Source organism: Sceloporus occidentalis, unplaced genomic scaffold (genome assembly GCF_023333645.1).
Source record: "Sceloporus occidentalis isolate IW3139 unplaced genomic scaffold, rSceOcc1.0.p SCAF_2, whole genome shotgun sequence".
NCBI classification, from domain to species: Eukaryota; Metazoa; Chordata; class Lepidosauria; order Squamata; family Phrynosomatidae; genus Sceloporus; species Sceloporus occidentalis.
The window spans coordinates 185,397,743-185,414,297 of record NW_028316982.1 but is presented as its reverse complement, the minus strand read 5'-3'; the positions used below and the strand labels follow the sequence as shown (position 1 = coordinate 185,414,297).

The 16,555-nt window shown below is 39.0% G+C and overlaps 1 protein-coding gene across 5 annotated transcripts in view; it reads right to left on the bottom strand.

Annotated features, from left to right (window-relative positions):
* LOC149319447 (connector enhancer of kinase suppressor of ras 2) overlaps positions 1–16,555 on the bottom strand; it is a 197,707-nt gene that overhangs the window by 94,500 nt on the left and 86,652 nt on the right. The window lies entirely within an intron of this gene.

Sequence of the window (16,555 nt, the reverse complement as noted above, 5' to 3'; positions counted from 1 at the left end):
ATGCAACTATAGTGCCAAAAATCATGACACTAGCTTCTTGATGCAAACTGAGGCAAATATGGAAAGCTTCCTATATATTTAGTACACAGAAAATAGGGACAACACAATTGTGCTTCTTTAATTTATTTTCAAGTATGTGATCAAATCCTTATCCTTAAAAATGAAACAACAAGCTTTAAACTGCTGGAACCATCAGTGCTAATGAATTGTTGGTTGCTACTTTTATCCAAAGACTTAAGCCTAGATATGTCATTTCTCATGATCTCATTAATCATTATGCTAAATACTGGGTATGTACTGTATTTAAAAGCATATCTTTGCTACTTTATCTTCCAGAATGCTGATGGCAACCAACTGTACTTCATTCATGACAGCTATGTAATGTTTATATATTTGCAACAAATAAATAAATATAGCTTTCCCAACATCATATATATCAAAAGAACAACTCTGAAGATTAATTAGACAAGGCAGTGAATTTGCCCACCTTTCCTTCATTCCAATTGCCTACCACAATCTATATGCATGAATTTCCTTACACCAACAATCAAGTGCCAGAAACAAATAAATAAAAAATGAGATGGTGAAAATCAATGGAGTAATTATTATGAATAAGGATCAGTCACCACAAGGACATCACTTTTGCCGGGCTTCCCATGGTGATTAAAATGTGTGTTCTTGTATTTGCCCTGAAGGCATGATCACAGAATCACAGGACAGATTTATCATTTTTGTTTAATAAGTTAAAAGCAACAAAATATGAAGCTCACTTTAGCCCATACTTTTATGCAATGTTCTAAAGCAAGATAAACTGATAGCTAGATAGGCTTCCTATATATTCATCTATCTAGCTTAACCACATGCACACATGCACAGACATACACATATTTAAAGTAATGGGAAGGCTACCTCCTAGCATAAATTCTATATAAAATTATTCAGATACACATAATTTATTATAATTATAGTGTGACAAGAGTACTGGCAATCTAGTCAAAACAGGCACAGGATTGCAGAAATAAACTGAGTACTATGTTCTAATAGAAATTGGAATTTCCACCTCAGCTGTCAATAGTTTTCATACCATTTTTTCCCCTAGTAATATCCAAAAAAATGTTTTTTAGACTTTAGTACAATATTTTTAATTCCTTCTTTCAACGTAATTTAACTATAATTATGATATTTATCTTATTTATTTATAGAATTATGGAGAAGATTCAGCTAAATGCATTTTAGTCTGTACCACATTGCATTCAAAATTTTGTAACAATATTTACAAAAATTCCAATTGAAGAATGTGTTGTTGTTGTTACCATTATATTTATTTGTATCCCGCTTTCCCCTATAAATTGGGACTCAAAACGGTTTAGTCTAAAAGCACAATACAATAAAAACTTCCAAAAGTGACAATTAAAATGGAATTAAACTATTACAATATTAAAGCAAATCGTTTGTTTCAAATAAAATACAATTTAAAAATGATAACAGCACTTAGAAATCATACACTTTAAGTCAGTACAACACCCCAGGATGTCCTTTAAAAACTTTCTGTTTTAAAAGCCTGTCTGAACAAAAAACGTGAGTTCCAGAGTCTAGGGGCAGCCACCAAGAAGGCCCTCTCTTGCGTCCCACCAACAGTGCTTGTGATGGTAGTGGGACTGAGAGAACGGCATCTCCTGAGGATCTCAAAAACTCGGTCCAGTTCATACGGAGAGATATGGTCTTCCCAACAGCCAGCCTGAGCCATAGAGGGTTTTATATTTATTTATTTTATTAGTATCCCATCTTTCTCCCAAAAAGAGACCCAAGGCGGCTCACAATATAAAACATTAAAACAATATGTTTAAAAACAATTAAAATAACCTAATTAAAATACTAGAAGATTAAAATTTAAAACATACAAAAGTTAAAAACAAAATTTAACCCTCCCCCCAATAAAACCAGGCTTGCATCATTTTAAAAAGCTTGCTTGAATAAAAAATGTTTTTGCTTGCTGGTGAAAGACCAGCAGGGAGCCTCCTGTGGAAGGGAATTCCAGAGGGTGGAAGCAGCCACCGAGAAGTCCTCACCGGGCGAGCCTGGGATGGTGGTGGAACTGAGAGAAAGCCTTCTCCTGAGGCTCTTAGGGCTCTAGCTGGTTTGTATGGGAAGGTACGGTTTCTCAAATAGTCTGGACCTAAACCATGTAGGGCTTTATAGGTCATGATCAGCACTTTGAATTGTGCTGGTCTTCAGGTTTGTAACCCCATCTAACACAGGCTGGATCCCTATTCCCTGATTTGCCTTCTGACTGACCAGGAACACCCTGTATTTGTCCAGATTAAGTTTCAGTTTGTTTGCCCTCATCTACTCTATTACTGATGACAGACACTGGTTTAGGACTCAGACAGCCTCCTTGTATTGAGGTGGAAAGGAGTAGTAGAGTTGAGTGTCATCAGCATCCTGATGACACCAGATCCCAAAATTCCAAATGACCTCTCCTAGTGGTGTCTTGTATATCTTGAATAGCATAGAGGACAAAACAGAACCCTGAAGGATCCCAGATGATGGCCAGGGGGTCAAGCAGGAGTCTCCAAGCACCACCTTTTGGGTTCACCCATCCAGGAAGGAATGGAGCCACTGTAAAACAGTACTTCCAAGTCCCATACCAGCGAGGCAGCCCAGAAGGATACCATGGTCGATGGTATTGAAAACTGCTGAGAGGTCCAGCAGAACTCACACGGACACATTTCCCTTGTCCAGTTCCCTTCACAGGTCATCCACCAAGACAACCAAGGCTGTCATGCCTGAATCAAAATTGAAATGGATTGAGATAATTTGTTTTGTTCAGAAACCCCTGGGATTGGGAAGCCACCACTCGTTCCAATACCTTGCCCCAAAATGGTAGGTTGGACACTGGCTGATAATTATTCATTATAGTGGGATAGCTTTTTCAACAAAGGCCTCACAACTGCCTGCTTTAGGCAAGTTGGAATGCTGTAAGGGAGGCACTGACTACTTTCTTTATCCATTCAGCCAGTCCCCCTCTGGCCTGTTTGATAAGCCAAGAAGACCAAGGGTCTAACACACATGTGGTGGCTGTCACCTCTCCAAGGATCCTGTCCACATCATCAGGCTGCACAAACTGAAAAGTACCCATTAACACTGGACAAGCAGGCACCAAGGTTACATCCACTGGCACTGTATCAACTACACCATCCAAGTTGGAGCAGATCTGAATGACTTTATCTATAGAGTACTATGTAAATTCTTCACAGTGGAGTGCTGAGTTCATTGGCTATATATAAACTATGCTAATTCAGCAAATATTTGGGTTTTGTTTTGTTTTGCTAAACCAGATTATAGGCCAAATATCTTGGGCCTAGGACTTTGTTCCTAATCACAGCAGATCCTGCTCAGCTTCTCTTCTTCCTTCTCATCAGGCACTACCAATATACTTTCAAACCTATCACTGCAGCATTACATACAAAAAAAATTATTATGTTGATCAACATGGCTATTTTAGTATGTTGTATAGTGCAGAAGAGTGTAAAAGTACTTCAGTAATAATGATATGTGATATATATGCAGATTCTGAAATGGGTTTCTTGCTTAACAATGGATCTGCAAAAGAACTGTATTGTGTGCTCTTTTTAGTACAAGTTATTGTTTAAGAGCATAAGGTGATACTCAAATCAACAAAAAAAGAGCATAAGGTGATACTCAAAACAAAATCTATTAATAGATTTTATTCCAATACAAATAGTTTGAAGTCAATCAAATAGTATACTTGAATATACTATTCAATACTGTATACTAGACAATACTGTATTTAGATAATACGATTGCATACTAGGGAATACTTTTCTACACTACATGTGGCCGTTGATATATATTTATTCATGAAATCTTATTTTCTATTCAGAAGACACATGCCTTGTTCCCAATCAAGTGAGGCTATTTATCAACATCAAGAGAGGCTTTCCCATGTAACAACTTGTTAATTGCATTTAACACTATTCTGTTTGTTTTTGTTTGTTTGTTTGTTTGTTTGTTTTTTGGTCTGTGGGGTATAGCTGCTTATTTAGAATAAAAACATTTCTTATTAACTTATTTCCAACAGAAAGTCAATGTAAGGAAAGGCAAATAACCAAGTCAAGCAGCCACATGCATTGAGCTTGTTCAACCCTTTCTGGTACACTGTGTAAGAAAACAGAACAAGAGAAGGAACACCTTGCATGCAGCTTGCTTTAAAAACTGTCTTTCAAGAGCTCAAGCAAAGAAACAAATCCCTGTGGCTTTCTTCAGTTCACCCACTGGAAAGAAAGGCACAGAAAGAAAGAAAAAACTGTGAGGGAGGAGGTGTTTTATATGGCATTTGGTTCTCATCCTTAAGAAACAAAAAGCCTCCCCCACATAGCTCAAAGATATCTGTTAAGTGACTATGCCTGTGATTCACAGAATTCCTCAGTTTCTCTATCCAAATTCCTATCCAGAGACTCCACTCACTTCTCAAAGGAGAAAAAAGATGGAAGAAAACAAAGACTCTTTATTTTGCATCTTAGCAAGCCACATGTCTCTGCCAGATATTTGGAGGGGTTAACCCAACTCATGACCTTTTTGATCCTTCATTCGCCAGACACAGATGTTGTCCCACCTCAACAACAACAATAAAAAAGGAACAATGACCAGGGAAACAGTATGGGAATGGACTCATCCTGACCTCCACTGTGAAAGGGCTTCCGTCTCTTCAGGAGTCACAAAAGCAAAACAATTCAGTCCAAACAAGCTCAATTTTCTCCAGTTCCAATATGCTGCAAAGCACCCTCCATTTGACTAGGACCAATGTGCCTGTGCTGTTTCTGCATGGTTGCAAGGCACCTTGCCATCATGGTAGGATGTAAAGAAACAGAAATGAAGGAATGTTTTAAATTATGTAGAAAATGTACAGTTTACTGCATGTTGCTTTAAGCTTAGTATTGGGTTCCTGTCATACATATTACTATGCCTGACCTAAAAGGAAGCAGCAAGAAGGTGAAGATTATGGGTGCTAGAAATGGATGTCTGTTGGAAGTGGGTGGCTAAAAGACAGGTGTGATAGGTTGTGTGACAGGACAATCCCAGCCACTCCTATACTACAGTGGACCCTCCCCCCACATATGAGAAAAAACGCAGGACCTCAAGTCTCATTGATATTAATGGTAGCATGCTCCCATGTATGGCACTGTGTGCACCATTTTGCTCTACCAGGCTTGCCATCCACATAAGCAAAAGCCTGTGGATGGTGCAGGTGGACTGTACTGCTTAACTACTTCCTCCTAATGAAAAAAAATACACCAGAGAGAAGAGATGGGAACAAACAATAGTCGTACATTGAGGGAGTATTAAAATTTCAGTGCACAGGTATGAAGGGCTGATCAATATGAGTTAATATGGTACAAATGAGAAAGACTTCGTGGAACACTCAAGAATAAATGGCTCAACAACTAGATGAATCTAAGCAGTGATTTTTCATTCTGTTTGAAGTGAATTTCTTCTCACTTTGTCTTTGTCCATACCCTTCTGTTTCAAGGTTCTACGGTGCAATGTTGGCCCACAAATATTCAAACTACTTCTTTGTAAAAGAATAGAAAGCTAAGCCTTTACCCTTCATGTTTTTCCTTTGTTTAATTTGCCTCCATTTAGTTAATATCTGCCTTAGTTGAATTTTGCCTTTCAGCTCTCCTTTCTTTCTGTTCCCCACAATCCTTATAGGAACTACTACTGGAAAAATTCCTCCTTAAAAACACCTCATTTGGATAATGTTCTATTGATTTCCAGTAAATGTGTTTAACTTTGTAGCTATATATTTTATTATTATAGGCAGAAGTTATCTATATTCCAACTGTCTCATGTATCTCCTGCTTAGTTTTTTGTGTTGTTTTTTTTTGGGGGGGGGGGCTAAGTGGCTGTGTCCTAGAATTTATTCCTGACGTTTTGCCAGCCAGATGCAGGTGAAACGTCAGGAATAAATTTTGACTTCACATATCTCCTGCTTGCTTATGTGCTTGCTTAATTATGTATTCTTCATTATTAATATGAAATACAGCAAGAAATACCTATGTAAGGAAATCTTGATGAGGAAGACTGGAACTACTGGAGACTTTTATAGGAAGATTTTCTTTGCTTAACCATTTTTCTATTTTAAAATGTTATGAATTATGACTTGGTGATTCTTTTATCAGGTGGTTCTTTTACCCACCATCTTTCCTTTGGTTCTTTCAACTGGAGTTTCCAGGGACTTTAAGGAGACACGACTGTGTTGTACCAGTAATCTGTGCTCCCTCTCCTAAAATCCTAACTACCACAGAGTCCATTTCGAAAACAGTAGCAGTGAAGAAATGGTATCACAGGAAGTATATATGAGTTTAATTGAAAATATGAAAACCTGAGACAAGACTCCACTTCTGCATCTGGCCTCCCTGAGATTCTCATTCTAGCATTCCAAGATTATGCACAAGCTCCCTGATATACAGCTCATGGGAAGAGGTTAAAAATGGAGAAGAAGTCACTTGCCAACTTTGGGGGAATATTTTTCACAGCTTCTGAGAAAACTGACATTGTGTCAAAGTCCTGATATTTGACCAGAAATTAAGGCCTTGTTAAATTATGGAGCAGAGTGGCATTTATGGTAAATTCTCTTTCGGAAGGCAGCACTTGGTGGTACATCAGTTCCTCTATGCATATTCCAAAAAAAATCTTCAGTGTCTCAGCATTCAAGGTATTTTTCAAAGTCTCTTGATCCAGGGACTTATGATTTGCTGCTCCTGAGCATGTCTGTCCAGTGTTTAGAACAGAGAATAAGAATGTGTCAAAATGCTAACAGGACTTTAAAAAAATTTACAGACTACAAACATTATGGCTTCCCTCTATACTTTGTAACTATATTTGCCCAGAAAGCAATTTAAATGCCTTGTTTGTAAAATATTAATATAAAAATTAATTTGCTAGGCCTTTAATGTAACTAATTTGTTTCTCCCTCCAAAAAACATTAAAAAACATTAACTAATATTACCATTATTTCTTTTTTTAAAAATGAAGCAAATTTTTGGAAGCCATCCAGGTTTAATCAGATATGGCTTAAAATAAAATTGCCTAGAATGGAACATAGAGATGCATGAGGGATTTCCTGGGATTTTGCAAAATGTTTTTACTTAGCAGAATATTAACTTCTGTCAAAATCTTTCATTCAGTCTCCAGTAAATCATGATTACAATAGGGACACTGAAATAAATAGGACTTAACTAAATCCCATTTAAATGGGTTTACTGTAATTATGACTTAAGTCTGTATCCAACCTATTATTTTTTAGCCAAAAATTCAATGTATTTTATTTCTTCTGTACATGGTTACACTGGCTGAAACTATGATGGCTATGTGCAAGTGAAATAATATACAGACACTACTGTTTTTCCAGTCCACATTTTACCTATATAAAAATTAACTCATATTAATACATTATCTTTCAAGAACGAACATTATTCATGCTTTTTTTAAAGAATTAAAATTTTAATGAGCAGTACAAAATGTTAGATATATCTGGAGCACATAAGTAACATAAGCAAATAATAATAATAATAATAAGCAATGAAATTCTTTAAATATCTCCTGGGAAGTAATCCCATTTAATTTAATAAGATTTACTCCAATGTAATTCTGAACAGGATTATAGTCAAGGTAATTATACTATTCAGTTTATATAATCTATTGCTATATAAGGTGGTCAACTATATGCTGTAATTTAAAAATGCTCAGATTTTTTAGTTGGCTCCAGAACATCTAAAACAGTAATTACTAAGAAGAATTGTTCTCTCATTCTTTCAGTGAGATCTCACACCAGAAATACTGAATGATAAAAACTGAAGCAACTAGGATGTGTATTAAGCAGAAAACCCTCAAGTCTTTGTATGATGACTATGGCTCTCACTTTAAAGGTTTCATCAAAACCATCTGATTTTAAAATTAAAAGTACTCAAAACGTAGTTAATTACAACATGAAAAAGCAATTTTGTGAATATATGCTAACAGCGAAAGCTCATCTGCTGGAAGCTTTACTGACCCAAATGTTTGACTCTGCCAAGTAGTACGTGGGTGTTACCTCTGACTCAGGATGCATTACTCACGTTACAGTTGATAAGAGGCAGAGCCTGGAATGACAGAGACACAGAAGTTTAGGGTGAAGAGAGTCACAGATTCCAAGTCCTCCTCTTACGCACGATTGTGAAAAATACTTGGAGTAGGAAGAGCCTTGTATATGAATCATAATTTAAACTAATCAGTAACTTAAGTCTAAAATTCTGTTAGCTATTTTGATAAAAATAAATTGGTTTTTCACAGACACTTAATATCTTGGTCTTCAACTTCTTTATTTAGAGAATTCCTATTATTTGTTTTTACCCTCCAGGAATTATGTCTGAGATCACAGTCTTTGGTCCATGTTCTTCAACTACTTGTTAGAGGTTACCATAGAATGGAATCATTCTAAATCAAGCACTTCTCTCAGGGGTCTTATAAAGGGAGTCTGTAGAGTAGCAACATGTTTTTAAAATTAATTAAAGGATATATATTATGGATGGAATCCACAGAACAGTAGCATAAATCTAAATAACACCAGAATTAGTTCCAAGATTCCAAAGACAGTGAAGGTATTTGACCATGTTTTAAAAATAATAATAATTAACCAGCATCCACTATACAGCATGATAAAATGAATTTCAAATGGATACCAGTGATGGTGAACCTTTTAAGGACCATGTGCCCAAACTAAAAGGCTTTCCGGCACTGGGTGTTACCCGGTGCTGTGGGCGGGACTTCCAGGAGGCGCAGGACTTCCGGGATGGGACCTCTGCTCTCCGGGGGTGGGAATTCCAGGGTGGGAATTCTTCCCCCACCTCCCAGGCCTGGAGACAGCTAAAGGCTCAGGAAGGAGGAGGAACAGGTGTGTACTTTTTCCTCCTCTTCCCCACCCTCCATGTGTCAGAAAAAAATGTCTTAATGTGCCATCTCTGGCACACATGCCATAGCTTCACCACCACGGGGATAGACCATTTAGAGCACACAAAGCTTCACTGGGAATGTGGAAGTAAATGAATGGCTCACTACACTGTTGCCTGTTCATACATGGGGTGGCCAAGAAAACCTCAGTTAAGTTTAAGGCTCAGTTTTATAGAAGGTTGACACTATGATAGCAATAGCAAGTACATTTCTATACCATTTATCCATAAACTAGAACTTCCTAAACAGTTTACAATCTGTAAGCTAATTGCCCCTAACAAACTGAGTACAAATTTTACCGACCTATGAAAGGATGGAAGGCTGAGTGGACCTTGGAGCTCTCCCCTAGGATCGAACTTACAACGTTGTGGCTGCAGAAACAGCATCAAACCACTGCATCACCAAGGTTCCTTATACAATCCCTGTTTGAATGAATGGTTGTATTGTCCTATTTTGTCATGAGAGTTAGAGCGAGAACTTGGTCTGATTTCTATTGTTAATCATGACTAGAGCAGACCCATTAAAATCAGTGAAATTTACCTGTGCATTGCTTCACCAATCAAGAGATAATTCAGCAGTTATACTCCTGATGGAATGAATAAATAGGATTCAGGACATTGTTAACCGAACATATGTTGTGCTGAAATCATTAGGTCAAGTTAGGCTAAAACAGATGGTTGGCTTTTCTCCCGCTTGGGGGCATAGCGCTTAGATGCCACTTTCCCCAGAGCCAAGGGGAAAAGCTGGCTCTTTGGGAAAATGGGCGGCTTTTTTCTACCTCGAAAAGTGGATGTTATCTGCTCCTTTTGGGGGCAGAAGATGGCTGGATTGGGGCCAGGCATCTGCTTGCCCTGGCTCCAATCCAACCTAAAAGGGGCAGCTCTAAGATGTCCCTTTTGTCCTGTCTGTATCTCTTAGTCATGACTGCCCTCAGTGGTGTTACTATGGGGTGCAATGGTGTGGTCTACACTGAGTGACACCCCAGAAGAGGAGTGACACTTGGTCTGGTCCTCCCCACTGTCCTTTCCTATTGAGTAAAAGGTTGAGGCATGTGCACTCCCTCCTCTTGTACTGTCCTGTCCTTTCCTCATTAGGAAAAAGATGGGCCAGCACCAAGGGAAGCCACACATGCTGCCCCAGAAGCCCTGCCCCACACACCAAGTGACATCATGTTGGGATGCCAATGATTGCACTTAATTTCTACTGAAATGGAACTAAGTTTGACTAATGAAATCTGGATCCAAAGGCAAATATTCCAACAATATACGATATTAGTACAGTTAGCCTGCCACATTTGCAGCTTTGACTTTGTGGATTTGATTATTCACAGATTTGATTAATATGTTCTCTCTGGTTCCTCTAGCATGATTCTCTGGTCAACATTCAGCACAAGTAGCACTGGATGACTTAGAGATTCCTAGAGAGAACAGCTCAATTCCCTTTTGGCACATGTTGACCATACAGTTGTGCTGGTGACCTGGAAATTACTAGAAAGGTGTTCTCTCAGGCAAAAAATTGTGTTTTTTGTTTGCTTCCCCCCCCCCACTTCAAGGGGGTCCTGTGCCCCTAACCCCAGTTAATGTGGAGGACCCACTGTACTAGATGCTACAATGTATCTTAGATTGGTAGAGAAAATGGAGAAACTGACTTATTTCATTTTTAAACTTTTTCTCTCTGCTTTTATGATAGTTTGATTGCATTACATCATTTTTGAAGATGTATTATTTGTTTTTTCTGCTTGTTCTTTTCTCTTCTAACAATCGGTTCTCAAACTCTCTCTCTCTCACACACACACACACACTCAACTATATATTTTAAATGTTTCCTCCTGCAAAAACTGACTGTTCCTTTTTTTTCTTTCCTTTAAAAACTTCATAGGTGTCAGCAAAAGAATAGAGTTAATTTACTTTTTCTCTTTCTTTTTAAGGATGATTTGAATGATTTGGGTATCCTTCCTTTATAATGCTGTGACTTTCTGACAATACGACCTGCATTTAAAGCAGAGGTGGGCAAGTTTGGCCCTCCAAGTGTTCTGAAATTCTCATAATCTCTCTACTGACCTTACCGCATCGCATGCCAGAATGCCGCCGATGCCGCCGGAAGTTCCCATTCTGTTCCTGATCTGTGCTAGAGGAGCAAATTTTCAGGAACGCTTCTGAACAGTTCCTAAAAATTGCCTCCTCTGGGACAGATCATTAACGGAATGGGAACTTCCAGCAGTGTTGGCGGCATTCCGGCGTGCGATGAAATGAGTGATAGCACCCATTCTGTTGCCATCCCGCTCCCTTCCGTCACACCCCGATCCCATCCCTGAGGGCTGTGCGGTAAGCTTATACATTTGCTATGCTGGTTAGAGGTGATTAGAACTGTAGCTCTAAAACATCTGGAGGGCCGCAGTTACAGAGCTTTAATGTAGAGCAATAGTCCCCAATCTTTGGTCTTCCAGATGTTTTCGATTTCAGTTCCCAAAATTCCTGACTGTTGGCCAAGCTGACTAGGGCTTCTGGTACATGAAGTCCAAAACACCTGGGGGACCAAAGGTTGAGAACCACGGATGTAGAGAATGAAATTGGTTATGAAGATGGCTGAGAGAAAGGCCAGTCCATTAGTGCTTTTCTGACTGAGTAGGTACTTGGATTGATATAGAAAATAACTATCCACAAGTCTTCTTATCAACTTTGAAACATTATCTTAAATTATCAGCAGTGAGGAAAATAGCTAAAGACACAAAATATTATTGTAATGGGAGTGTGCATGAAATTGGTAGAATAACATTTATCAGTAAAATACAGCTTTACAAGTGTAGCTGCCTAAATACCACAAAGGCAGCAGATCCCATCTGAAATTGGAGGCAAAGCAGGGTCAGGCCGGTTAGTACTTGGACGGAGTACTACTGACAAGAAGTACCAAGTTTTGTAGGCTATATTAAAAGGAAGGCAAAAGCAAACCAACTGTGAGTATTCCTTATATAAGAAAACTATATGAAAACCCTGTCCCTTTATCAATAATCTTAGGCTAATAGATCTTGGCATTTAAAAATTATTGGCTCTGCTTTGTTTAAGAAAAATACAGTGATGGTTTACCTGAAATGAAACAAGTAACTGCTATGGCTGTCATGTTTTAAATTGCTTTATAGGACTACGCTTTAAATCTAAGCTAGTTTAAGGGGTTTTTTCAATGAAAGAAAACATTTTTGGGATTTTCTTTTCAAGATATAAAGTTCTTAAAGGGCTGGACTACAAAAGCTGCTGTTTTAGTGGGATCAGGAAAAATCAAGTAATGTGCACCCTTATAGACAAAACAAATTGAGTTAAAACAAAGCTGAAAAGGCATTCTGTAGTAAATATGTAGGTATACTCTACAGTTGAGACAGGCAGCTGGAGAGAACCCTTAGGGTCCTGCCACAACTGCTTCTCTCAACACACTCTGTGATCAGGAGTGTACTGCAGTCATTCCAAAGTGCACTGATCTGCAGTACCAGGGAAACCCTTCAGTTGGGGCACTGCCTGGCTTAAGAGGTAGGTTTTTAGGGGCATATACCATTATTTATTACCATATATAAGTATCTCAAAAGTTAAGGGTTAATATGTCTGGCTTACAATCTTGTACATACTTAACAGGATGTCAGCTAATGTGAGGATGAATTCATGTTGTACTTGAGTTATTGCTCTTCTTGGTGAATAAGCAGGACCAACCCATAGGAATTATTGCTCTGTGGCTTTATGCTCAATTCCATTCAGAAACTGTTACGAGGATTCCATACTACTGTATTTTAACCTTATCTTACATAACTTACAAACTACGTTTGGGACTAGACCAGAGGTGCACCTGCCAAGGGTGTCACCTGCTGTGGGGAGGCAGGGCTTCTGGGGGACAGGGCTTCTGGGCAGGGCTTCCAGGGACAGGGCATGTGAAAACATTATGGGGATTCCATACTACTGTATTTCAACCTTGTCTTACATAACTTACGAACTGTGTTTGGGGCTAGATCAGTGGCGTACCTGCCCGGGGTGTCACCTGGGGTGGGGAGGCAGGGCTTCTGGGGGACAGGGCTTCTGAGCAGGGTTTCCAGAGGCGGGGCACATGAAAACAGCTGAGCGGACCACTGAAATAGCTGGCTGCCAGCTGCTCAGGCCAGAGACCCCTCTCCCGAGGCCCGGAGACCATCCCAAGGCCCATGGAAGTGGCTGCACAGTCAGGAGAAGCACCACATGGGGTAGGAAAGCAGCTGCCCACTGCTCGCCTGGGCCAGAGACCTCTCCTCTGAGGCCCAGAGACACCACTCCAGGCCCATGGAAATGACCACGCGGCCGAGGAAACAGCTGCCTGCCGCCCACCCGGGCCAGAGACCTCTCCTCTGAGGCCCAGAGACACCACTCCAGGCCCATGGAAATGACCACTCAACCGAGGAAACAGCTGGCTGCCGCCCACCCGGACCAGAGCCCCCCTAAGACTTGGAGCAGCACCTGAATGGGCTTAAGGAGTGCCTTCAGGGAGCCGACTGGGTGTCACCCCCTCTTCTGGGGTGTCACCCGGTGCGGTCTGCACCCCCCCACACACACCCCTAGGGACGCTACTGGGCTAGACTAAAATCAGGTTGGAGTAAATTAAATAGTATCTTGGGGATGCCACAAAAGGTGAAATGAAAACCACCCCCCCCCCCAGGCTTTAGGTTTTCCACTCCTCTAGAGGAGAGTACGGCATATTACATTGGAATGGTGAGAGATAAAAGCCACGGAACTAAAGGTATTCTAGAGGAGATTCAGAACTGAACACAGTTACACTGTTGTGTATAAGTTCTTTGAAAGATTTTGCAATATTTTTATTATCCTGGAATGGAGCCAAAGGTGAGCATTGAAGAAGCAATCTTAGGTTTGCAACTCAAATCAGGGAAATGGTTTGCAGGAATCTAAAAAATGGAAAATGACCTTTCCTGCCACTGAACTCTGCTTTTTAAGAACAGGAATTGCTAATGACTGTCTGTGGCATTGGGACTGAGTGACAACCATCAACAGCATTATGATAGCAGATATCTTTGAAGAAAATATCTGAAGATTTGATTCATCATTTGAGTACACTGTCTTTGCATAACATCCTGTGTATATGTTATGCAGCTGGGATACAATTTAATCTACACTGACTGAAGAGAGCATTCACAAGGACTCATATGTAACATATATTTAACAGGTTGAAGACACCGAAATATATTTATCCATGTCTCGGTCAGCAGTCATGACATCAGATGGCATTTCTCCCCTCAATCAATGTCTTGTAATGGACTGGATGAGGAAAAACCGACTCAAGCTGTATCCAGACAAAACAGAGGTACTTACAGTAGGGACCCCCAAACCAGGCATTGGGTTGCAACCTCCAGTCCTGGACAGGGTCACACTCTCCTTTAAGGACTGTGTTCGCAGTCTGGGGGTGCTCCTGGACCCGGCGCTTCACATGATAAATCAGGTGAATGCGACAGTCAGGAGTGCCTGTTATCAGATCCGGCTGATACGCCAGCTGCGCCCTTTCCTGGAAATAAGGGACCTAGAAACTGTAGTGCATGCACTGGTAACCTCACAACTCGATTTCTGCAATGCACTCTACATAGGGCTACCCTTGTACCTAGTCCGAAAACCACGTTAGTACAAAACATGGGAGCCAGGCTGATCACTGTTAAAACTAGAAGTGATCATATTACACCTATTCTGAAATCTTTTCACTGGCTGCCTATTGGTTTCCAGATGCAATACAAGGTATTGGTGATTACCTTTAAAGCCCTACATGGCTTGGGTCCAACCTATATAAAGGATCACCTACTTCCATACAATCTGCCCTGGGAGGAATTTATTGCAACCTATAAAAACCAGACTAATGGCAACCTCCCAGAGGATGTTCTCCGCTGCCACTCCCAGATTATGGAACGCCTTGACAGAAGAGATCCATAAAATAACCAGCCTAGACAGCTTCAAAAAAGCTGTCAAGATGGATCTCTTCCAGAATGCCTTCCCAGAATAGTTCAATCTAATTTCTGTACTCTCCCTACTTTATGTAACCACTGCCTCTACTAGAAAATTGCTGTCATTTTAACAGGTTGAATTGTTAAACTGTATTGTATTTGATCCTGTTTTAAAGGGGGAGTCAATTTATTTATTGAGAGTATGTATTATTCCAGTATATTTTAGTCATGTAAGCAGCCTTGTTTGCTGCAGCAGAAAGGTGGGGTATAAGAATAAAGTTTATTATTATGTATTATTGATATGATGATATGAACATTTGGAATAATTTTTATCAGTGCTTGTTCATCCATTAATGATCAATTAGAAAATTTAGTCCAAATTAATTCTTTGCTTGTTTTATTTGCCAGAATAAAAGAGTGACTGATAAACAATACCAGTTATATTTTCACTCGGCTAAATAAAGAGACAATATTTCAGTGAATAGAAACTGCAGTCCAAAGTCCACAGCACATAGTTCATATTATCATATTATGATGCATATTTTTTCATATTTCTGTTCCTTGGAGATTGCATTGTTTCACATTAAATTGATTGCTGAATTTAGTTACGATATAGCCAATGCATAGGTACATGATTGCATAAAACCATTAGTATTAATTGGCATATTTGGAAGGAGTATATACTGCCTTATCATCATTAATTCTTAACTGCTATCCAGAAATTCCACTTAATTTAGAACTGCCTACTATTACTGTTTTAAACCTCAATTTTTCATAACTGAGGTTATGTTTTATTTGAAAATTAGGTCTTAATTATTCAGAAATAATTTCCCCTAATTCATATGTATATAAGCTTGTAATTCATTCACCAGAGTTTCAGGAGCTGCTTTACCACTAGACCCCAGAGAGGACATTGTTACCCTAGAAACCTTAGTGAAATTTAGATTCCCCTCCAACCAATTTTCAAAAGGAGAAAGATTTTCACCAATATTCCCTTGAAATGAAAATGTATGATACTTGAACTGAAGCTGGAAGCAAGAACTAAATATGAATTAACTTAATTTGAATTAAAATTATATGAGGTTTTTTTTAAAAAAAAGTTATAAAACAAAAGAAAAACACATTATACTAAACTTGCGATACCTAGTGTCTAGTGTTTTTTTCTAGATTAAAACTAATTTTTACTCAAAAATTACACTGAACAACATCAGCTGTCATGTCCACCAGAAAACTTTGGGACAATGTTGTTAAAACTATCTTCCAGGATCAGAGAGATACAACCATGCTGTCTATGCAACTGTGACACTCTGGAATTCTCGTGTGTGCAGAATGCATACAGAATGCTGATGTGTACTGTTATTAATCCTATATCATAAAAGGATTAGCTAACACAACAGTTTACTTACGGCTCCTCTGAAGTTCAAGATTGAGTTATCTGAATTTGAAATTGCCAGCTGAAATGTTAGCATGCCTAACTATTATGCTATTATATCTTTTCTATAATTATAAAATAAAATATGTATACATAGGTTTTTATTAATTCATTAAAATGTTTATATTTCACCTTATATTTGTTTGTGTGCACCTGCCTTA